An 8,881-nucleotide genomic window follows, 5' to 3' on the forward strand; every position below is an offset into this window, starting at 1 on the left:
CAGGAGATCGAGACCATCCTGGCTAACATGGTGAAACCCCGTCTCCACTAAAAAATACAAAAAAAAAAACTAGCCGGGCGAAGTGGCGGGCGCCTGTAGTCCCAGCTACTCGGGAGGCTGAGGTGGGAGAATGGCGTGAACCTGGGAGGCGGAGCTTGCAGTGAGCTGAGATCCGGCCACGGCACTCCAGCCTGGGCGACAGAGCAAGACCCCGTCTCAAAAAAAAAAAAAAAAAAAAAAAGACCGCTTGTGCTTGGGAGTGTTTTACTTTTGTCAGGTTGTAATTGGTGCATTACAATGAACACAGTCAAAGGGAAAATGAACTAATTGACATTTATTTGTAGAAGCTGTCATCTTCTCTATGTGAGGATTTTGTAGATCTTTTGGCCTCCATTCCTGTTCTCTTAGTCAAGCTAAATGGTCCAGGGACTGAAGATCCCAGTTTAGCCACAACTTGGTTCTTTTGCAAGGTAAGGGGATCTCCTGTGGGTAGGCCAAAGCTTCATTTTCTCTTCTGCACAATGTGGGTGAAAAAAATCTCAGCTGTCTACCTCTCAGGGCTGCTGTGGGGCACTGAGGAATTGATGTACAGAATGAGAAAGCCCTTCCTTTCCTTCTCTTTCCTCCTCTTTTCTCTCCTTCCTTCCTTCCTTCCTTCCTTCCTTCCTTCCTTCCTTCCTTCCTTCCTTCCTTCCTTCCTTCCTTCTTTCCTTCCTTCCTTCCTTCCTTCCCTTCTTTCCTTCTTTCTTTTCTTTCTTTCTTGTCTCGCTCTCTTGCCCAGGCTAGAGTGCAGTGGCACAATCTTGGCTCACTGCAACCTCCGCCTCCCAGGTTCAGGCTATTCTCCTGCCTCATCCTCCCAAGTAGCTGAGACTAAAGGTGCCCGCCACCATGCCCAGCTAATTTTTGTATTTTTAGTAGAGATGGGGTTTCACCATATTGGTCAGGCTGGTCTTGAACTCCTGACCTCATCATCCACCCACCTCGGCCTCCCAAAGTGCTGGGATTACAGGCATGAGCCACTGTGCCTGGCTTCTTCCTGGTTTTTAGAAAAACCACTTTCTGTCCAGGCACTGTGGCTCACGCCTGTAATCCTAGCACTTTGGGAGGCCAAGGCTGGCAGATCACCTGAGGTCAGGAGTTCGAGACCAGCCTGGCCAACGTGGTGAAACCCGTGTCTACCCCCCCTGCAAAAAAAACAAAAAAACTAGCTGGGCGTGGTAGTGCGTGCCTGTAATACCAGCTACTCAGGAGGCGGAAGGCAGGATAACTGCTTCAACCCGGGAGGCTGAGGTTGCAGTGAGCTGAGATTGCACCACTGTACTCCAGCCTGGGCAACGAGAGTGAAACTTCATCACAAAAAACAAAACAAAAACCAGGAAGAAAGTGCTCATGTGAAATGGATTGTGCTAGCAGCTCCCAGGAGTGAGGGATGAAGGTCTGGGGAAGGCATGACATGCATCTTTAGGCTTTGCCTGAAACAGGAAACCTGGACCCCAAGACAGGACTGCTTTGGGAACCCACTGGAAGTGCTCTTCAAACAGGAGCCGCACTGATGAAAGTGGTGTGTAGAAGGAAAGGGCATGAGGGAATCTCATGGAAGTGAGGGAGGAGGCACAGAGATCAGGTAGTCTTGGCCAGTTTGGGGGCTTATGGCCCCTGGGTACTGGGAGGTAGCATAAGTAGTGACAAGAACTTCACCTTTTAGTTGGATGGACCCAGATTTGAAATGTCTTCTGCCACCCCTGCCTGTGTGTCCTGGGAGAAGTTGCTGTACCTCTCTGGGTTGCTGAAGTAACAGATATAAGAAAGCAGGTGGCATGCATCAGAGTCAGTAATTAATTGCTGTGAATTACCCACATCCCCTATATCAGATAGTCTTCGGTTTCCACATTTTATATCCATTGTGTGGCTGAAGCATGGCCTGCCCATTTTACAGATTTTCTCTGCTGTTTAACAGATATCAAGGTCTGCCAGGAAGCAAATAGTCCTAGCACTTGAAAAGTTCACTGTATGTGTGTGTTGGGGGAAGGGCGGGCACAGTGGGGGGCGGAGGGAAAGAGAGAGGAAACTGTTACAGCATGTGGTCAATGCTGTAATTATGGTGACCATGTTCTCCAAACCACAGATCAGGTCACGTGGTCTGACAGAGGCTATTTTCTGCCTCCGCTGAAGTCCAAACATGAAATCACATGTAGTTACACATTCATTGAATCACCTTTTCTTTTTTTAAAGAAGCAAATGACATGAAATTTGGATTGTCCTTGACAAATCCTGCTATATTCCCAGAAAATCACTAGAACTGTGACTGGGGCCCATACAGACCTCTAGCAGGAGCAAGAAGGTTTCCTGGACCAAGTGCTACTTAAGTAGCACCTTGAAGGCTGAATAGGTTTCCAGGCAGAGAAAAAGGTGGTGGCCTGGATGCCCTTGGGACAGGACTTACTCTTCCTGCTCTAAAGACAGCCCTGGCCGGGGTCAGGTCTATAATCACGCCTATAATCCCAGCACTTTGTGAGGCTGAGGTAGGAGGATCACTTGAGCTCGGGAGCTCAAGACCAGCCTGGGCAACATAGGGAGACCCTGTATCTATAATTCTTTTTTTTTTTTTTGAGACAGAGTTTCGCTCTTGTTGTCCAGGCTGGAGTGCAGCAGCGTGAATTTGGCTCACTGCAACCTCCGCTTCCCGGGTTCAAGCGATTCTCCTGCCTCAACCTCCAAAGTAGCTGGAATTACAGGCACCCACCACCATGCCTGGCTGATTTTTTTGTGTGTTTTTAGTAGAGACAGGGTTTCACCATGTTGGCCAGGCTGGTCTTGAACTCCTGACCTCATGATCTGCCCACCTCAGCCTCCCAAAGAGCTGGGATTATGGGCGTGAGCCACTGCACCTGGTTTTTTTTTTTTTTTTTGGAGATGGACGGAGTCTTGCTCTGTCACCCAGGCTAGAGTGCAGTGGCGTAATCTCAGCTCACCACAACCTCCTCTTCCTAGGTTCAAGCAATCCTCTTGCCTCAGCCTCCCGAGTAGCTGGGATTACATACGTACATCACCACAACCGGCTAATTTTTGTATTTTTAATAGAGAACAGGTTTCACCATGTTGACCAGGCTGGTCTTGACCTCCTGACTTCACGTGATCCACCTGCCTTGGCCTCCCAAAGTTCTGGGATTACAGGCATGAGTCACTGCGCCTGGCAATTTTTTTTTTTTTTTAAAAAGACAAGATCTCACCCTGTTACCCAGGCTAGAGTGCAGTGGTGTCATCATGGCTCACTGCAGCTTCGATCTCCCAGGCTCAGGTGATCCTCCTACCTCAGCCTCTCAAGTATGTGGGACTACAGGTACACAACACTATGCTTAGAGTATGTATATATGAAGAGACGGGATCTCCCTATGTTACCCAGGCTGGTCTTGAACTCCTGGACTCAAGTGATCCTCTCGCCTCACATGAGCCACTGTGCCCAGCCTCTGCAAAATTTTTCTTTTTAAATTAGGTGGCATGTGCCTGTAGTTCCAGCTACTCAGAAGGCTGAATTGGGAGGATTGCTTGAGCCTGGGATGTCAAGGCTGCGGTGGGCCATGATCACTCCACTGCACTCCAACCTTGGCCACAGAACAAGACCCTGTTAAAAAAGAAAGAAAGGGACCGGGCATGGTGGCTCATGCCTGTAATTCCAGCACTTTGGGAGGCCGAGATGGATGGATCATGAGGTCAGGAGTTCGAGACCAGCCTGACCAACATGGTGAAACCCCGTTTCTACTAAAAATACAAAAATTAGCCGGGCCTGGTGGCACACCTGTAATCCCAGCTACTTGGGAGGCTGAGACAGGAGAATCGCTTGAACCTGGGAGGTGGAGGTTGCAGGAATGGAGATGGCCCCATTGCACTCCAGCCTGGGCAACAGAGTGGGACTCCATCTCAAAAAAACAAAAAAAACAAAAAAAAAAAAAAAAAAAGGAAGAAGGGAGGGAGGGAGGGAAGGAGGGAGAGAGACAGAAAAGTAGCTTGCTGGGAACTGGCGGTGCTGGCTAAAGCAGGAAACAGTATTTGTTTTCGGTTACTTTTCACTTTCACTGTTCCAAAGACCAGCCCCAGCCTCCTAGGAAACAAAATTGTTATAGACTAAAACAATGTGGCTGCACTGCACTGTATCTTCCTATGTATTACAGCACCTTCTCACAGTGGACTGTAGCGTCTTTGAGGACAGGAACCACATCTGTCTTATTCATCTCTGTGTTTCCCTATTTCCCTTCTGCCACCAGGATGGTGTGAGGAAGACTATAGAAGAGGCACTAATAATTGTTGAATGAATGAGTGAAGTACCATTGATGGGCATTTTGTTGGGTAGACAGTGTCCTCTGTTTCATGATGAACCTGTGAACTTTCACTTCATCTGTTTATTCAGCAAGTATGTGCTGGTTGCCTACAATGTGCCTGGTGCTGTTTGGGGCACTGGGGCTCAGGGCGTCTGAGAGAAACACAGTTCTGCCCACATGGAGCTCACAATCTAGAGGGAGAGAGTGGCAGCTGACAGGTAACTATGAGGGTGATAAAGAGGGAAATGTGAAGTGTATACAGGAAGCCTGGTTTGGATTAGGGTCTGAGGGAAAGCCCAGGAGGAAATTAAGTTTACTCTGAGACCTACAGCTGGGTATGGTGGCATGCACCTGTAGTCCCAGCTACTAGGGATGTTGAGATGGGAGGAATGCTTGAATGCAAGAGTTCGAGGCTGCAGCAAGCTGTGATCTTGCTCACTGTACTTCAGTCCGGATGACACAGCGAGACCTCGACACATTAAAAAGAAAAAAAAAAAGGCTGGTAATCCCAGCACTTCGGGAGGCTGAGGCAGGCAGAGACAGGCAGATTGCTTGAGCCCAGGAGTTCAAGACCAGCCTGGGCAACATGGTGAAACTCTGTCTCTATACAAAATTTAAAAATTAGCTGGGCTTGGTGGCATATGCCTGAAGTCCCAGCTACTTGGGAGGCTGATGTGGGAGGATTGCTTGAGCCTGGAAGGTAAGGCTGCAGGGAGCCGTGATCATACCACTGCACTCCAGCCTGCAGGAAAAAAAGAAAAAAGAAAAAAAGAAAAAAAGATATCAGACCTAAAGGATCACAATGAATCATTCATCTAACATTTAAACAGTCAACCCTCTGTACCCACAGATTCTGCATCTGTGGATTCAACCGACCATGGATCGAAAATCTATTTTTAAAAATTGTATTGAACATGTACAGACTTTTTTTGGGTCATTATTCTCTAAACAATATAGCAACTCTTTGCATACAATTTACATTGTATTAGGTATTATAAGTAATCTAGAGATGATCTATAGTATATGGGAGGATGTGCATAGGTTATATGAAAATACTAAGCCATTTTATATCAGGGATATCCATGCATTTTGATATCCATGAAAGGTCCTGGAATCCTTCCCCCATGGATACTGAGGGATAACTGTAACTGTACAGTGCTTGTCCTGTAACAGATAACACACTGAGGGCTTTACATATTTAACTCATTTAATTCTCCTAACAGCCCTGGGAGGTATGTTGTACTATTACTATCCACACTTTAGAGAGGAGGACTGAGCACAGAAAGCTTGAAAAACTGACCCAAGGTCACATAGTTTATATGTGGCAGAGTCGGGATTCAAACCCAGGAAGACTAGCTTGAGTCCATACTCTATTTTATTTATTTATTTTTATTTTAAACTCTAATCTTATGGCATATTATGGCATCCATACTCTACATGGGAAATTAGGTAAAGGGGAAGGTGGAGTATATTGCTGAGAGTGGTGGAGCCAATAAGGCAGGACAAGGCAGATAATTTATCCTGGGAACTATGGGCCATTCTTGTGGTTTTAATTAGGAAATGGTCATGATGAGGTTGCAATAGAGTCAGAGAGAGGGACAGACACAGTGAGGAGGCTGTAAATATGGTCAGGGCAGACACCTGTGCAGCTTGGACTAGGGTGGTAGTGATAAACAAAAGGGCTGGGTGCGGTGACTCACACCTGTAATCCCAGCACTTTGGGAGGCCGAGGTGGATGGATCATGAGGTAAGGAGTTCAAGACCAGCCTGGCTAAGATGGTGAAACCCCATCTCTACTAAAAATATAAACAAATTAGCTGGGCGTGATGGCAGGCGCCTACAGTCCCAGCTACTCGGGAGGCTGAAGCAGAGAATTGCTTGAACTCAGGAGGCGGAGGTTGCAGTGAATTGAGATCACAGCACTGCACTCCAGCCTGGGCAACAGAGCAAGACTTCATCTCAAAAGAAAAGAAAAGATGGGGTTGGGTTAGAGAAAAAACTGGACACAGGACCTACGGGACTGGCTCATGGATGGGATGTGGGGACGAGTGGAGTGTCAGGTTTTAGGACTGAACATGTGAATCGGACACACTGGGGAAGAGGAGAAGCAGGTTGGTGAGTTCAGCCTTTGACTTACTGGGTTGGAGCTGACTTTGGGACAGCCCCAGCGGGGGTGTAAGTGGGTAGTGGGAGCCACCTGGGGTCGAGGATGGAGTCTAGGCAGGGGATGGTCCTATGGAGAGGGAGAAGCCAGGCCCTCAAGAGCAGTCTTCCTCAGAACCTCCCAGGGTGTAGCTAGAAATGTACGTCCCACGCTTCACCTGGACCTGTGGCAACCAGCTCCCTGGGTGGGGCCTGGGCCTCGCCTCCTTATAGGCTCTCCGGGTGACAGCGAGTTGGAAGGATTTGGGCCCAGCTCAGTGAAGAGCAACTCAGAAGTCCTAAGAGGAACAAGGGCTGCTAGAGACATGAAGTCACCCCAACTCACAGGCTGCCTCCAAAAGCTGTGGATCTGCCCCTCCCCTAGTGAGCCAGGGAGCTCGGCTCCCTGACCTGACTGACCTGTTGGCTTCCAGCCCTTCCCTTCCCCTCTACATTCCCACAGGTTACTCTTATCACCTCTTTCACCTGGCCACAGTCTGCTCATTCTGCCAGGCCCTCAGGATAAGGTCCAGTCCGTGGACCTTGTCACACACAAGGTCACCCATCATCTGCTCCTGACCACCTCTCCAGTTTTCTTGCTCATTTTTTTCCTTCCTGCTTCCTCCATCCCCTTCCCCCATGCAACACTGCTTTTCCTGAGCCTTCCACATGGCCTTTGTACAAATTGTTCCTTGTGCTGGGAATGTCCATCTCCCCACCCTGATCCCATCCATTCTTGCTGACCCTGCTCAGAAGCTGCCTCCCGTAAAAATCTCCCTCAATATGCTCCCCTCTGGCCAGGCACAGTGGCTCCTGCTTGTAATCCCAGCACTTTGGGAGGCCGAGGTGGGTGGATCACTTGAGGTCAGGAGTTTGAGACCAGCCTGACCAACATGGTAAAACCCTGTCTCTACTGAAAAACAAACAAACAAACAAAAAAACAAAAATTAGCCAGGTGTGGAGGTACATGCCTATAATTCCAGCCACTTAGGAGGCTGAGGCAGGAGAATTGCTTGAACTCAGGAGGCAGAGGTTGCAGTGAGCTGAGATCATGCCATTGCACTCCAGCCTGGGGGACAAGAGCAAAACTCCATTTAAAAAAAAAAAGGAAGGCCAGGTGCGGTGGCTCATGCCTGTAATCCCAGCACTTTGGGAGGCTGAGGCAGGTGGATTGCTTGAGGTCAGGAGTTCAAGACCAGCCTGACCAACATGGTGAAACCCCATCTCTAATAAAAATACAAAAATTAGCCAGGCCTGGTGGCAGGCATCTGTGATCCCACCTACTCTGGAGGCTGAGGCAGGAGAATCACTTGAACCTGGGAGGCAGATGTTGCAGTAAGCTGAGATCTCATCATTGCACTCCAACCTGGGTGACCAAGTGAGACTCTGTCTCAAAAAAAAAAAAAAACAAAAAAAACAGGGCTCCCCTCTTTTCCCTAAGCCACAGCATTGCACTGTATCTCACCAGCAGGCACTCAGCTCCCCCAGCCTCTGGACATAAGGAGGGACATGCAGGTCATCTCCAAACAAATATGGACAGTTATTGAGAGTGCAAGCTCCTGTCTCTTTCAACTCTGCATCCGCCTTACCAGGATCACAGTGCCTGGCACAGAGAAGATGCTCAGAGGGCCTCAAGCAGCTGGAAGGGGCCCTCTAAGGCAGAAATTAGCATGAGAAAGACCCAGACCATCTTCAAGGATTTTAGACTGCTGAGCACAGGAGAATTTGCTGGTCTATGCTAATTTCCCTCACCAAACTGGTAGAGTGACAGGACCACATTCTAGGAAGTCACAAGCATATCTCTGTATGTGGCCTGCAGTTTGGGTTCATGGCCATCACCATCAGGTCCAGTCCTATCTGACTATACCCAGTCCAAAGGTGTCACATGGTCACATATGGAAGTCAGAAGCTTGGTCCCATCCCCCAGCATCTCACTTTGTTAAGGCCTCCACTTCTTTCCCCCTCTGAGATATGAGTAGGCTGACAGAAAGCCCTTTTCCTCAACACAAGGAGGTTGGCTTTTGGAGGAAACAGGAGTCTGTCCCACCTTCACGTGTCTGACGTGGCTTCTCTGTCCTCCTCTGCTTTGCTCTGGTGGCTTATATATTTTTTGAGCTTTGTTCCTACAATTAGATAATCTTTTTTTTTTTTTTGAGACGGAGTCTCACTCTGTCGCCCAGGCGGGAGTGCAGTGGCCAGATCTCAGCTCACTGCAAGCTCCGCCTCCCGGGTTTACGCCATTCTCCTGCCTCAGCCTCCCGAGTAGCTGGGACTACAGGCGCCCGCCGCCTCGCCCGGCTAGTTTTTTGTATTTTTTAGTAGAGACGGGGTTTCACCGGGTTAGCCAGGATGGTCTCGATCTCCTGACCTTGTGATCCGCCCGTCTCGGCCTCCCAAAGTGCTGGGATTACAGGCTTGAG

The 8,881-nt window shown here is 48.7% G+C and overlaps 1 long non-coding RNA gene across 1 annotated transcript in view; it reads right to left on the reverse strand.

Moving 5' to 3' along the window:
• Positions 1-312: 312 nt before the first annotated feature.
• Positions 313-8,881, reverse strand: part of LOC112626087 — a 10,570-nt gene continuing 2,001 nt past the window's right edge. Inside the window, exon 3 of the long non-coding RNA XR_003119828.1 lies at positions 313-563. This is a non-coding gene — a long non-coding RNA (uncharacterized LOC112626087). The remainder of the gene's footprint in view (positions 564-8,881) is intronic.

The sequence above is a fragment of the Theropithecus gelada genome, chromosome 6, assembly GCF_003255815.1.
Source record: "Theropithecus gelada isolate Dixy chromosome 6, Tgel_1.0, whole genome shotgun sequence".
In the NCBI taxonomy this organism is placed as follows: domain Eukaryota; kingdom Metazoa; phylum Chordata; class Mammalia; order Primates; family Cercopithecidae; genus Theropithecus; species Theropithecus gelada.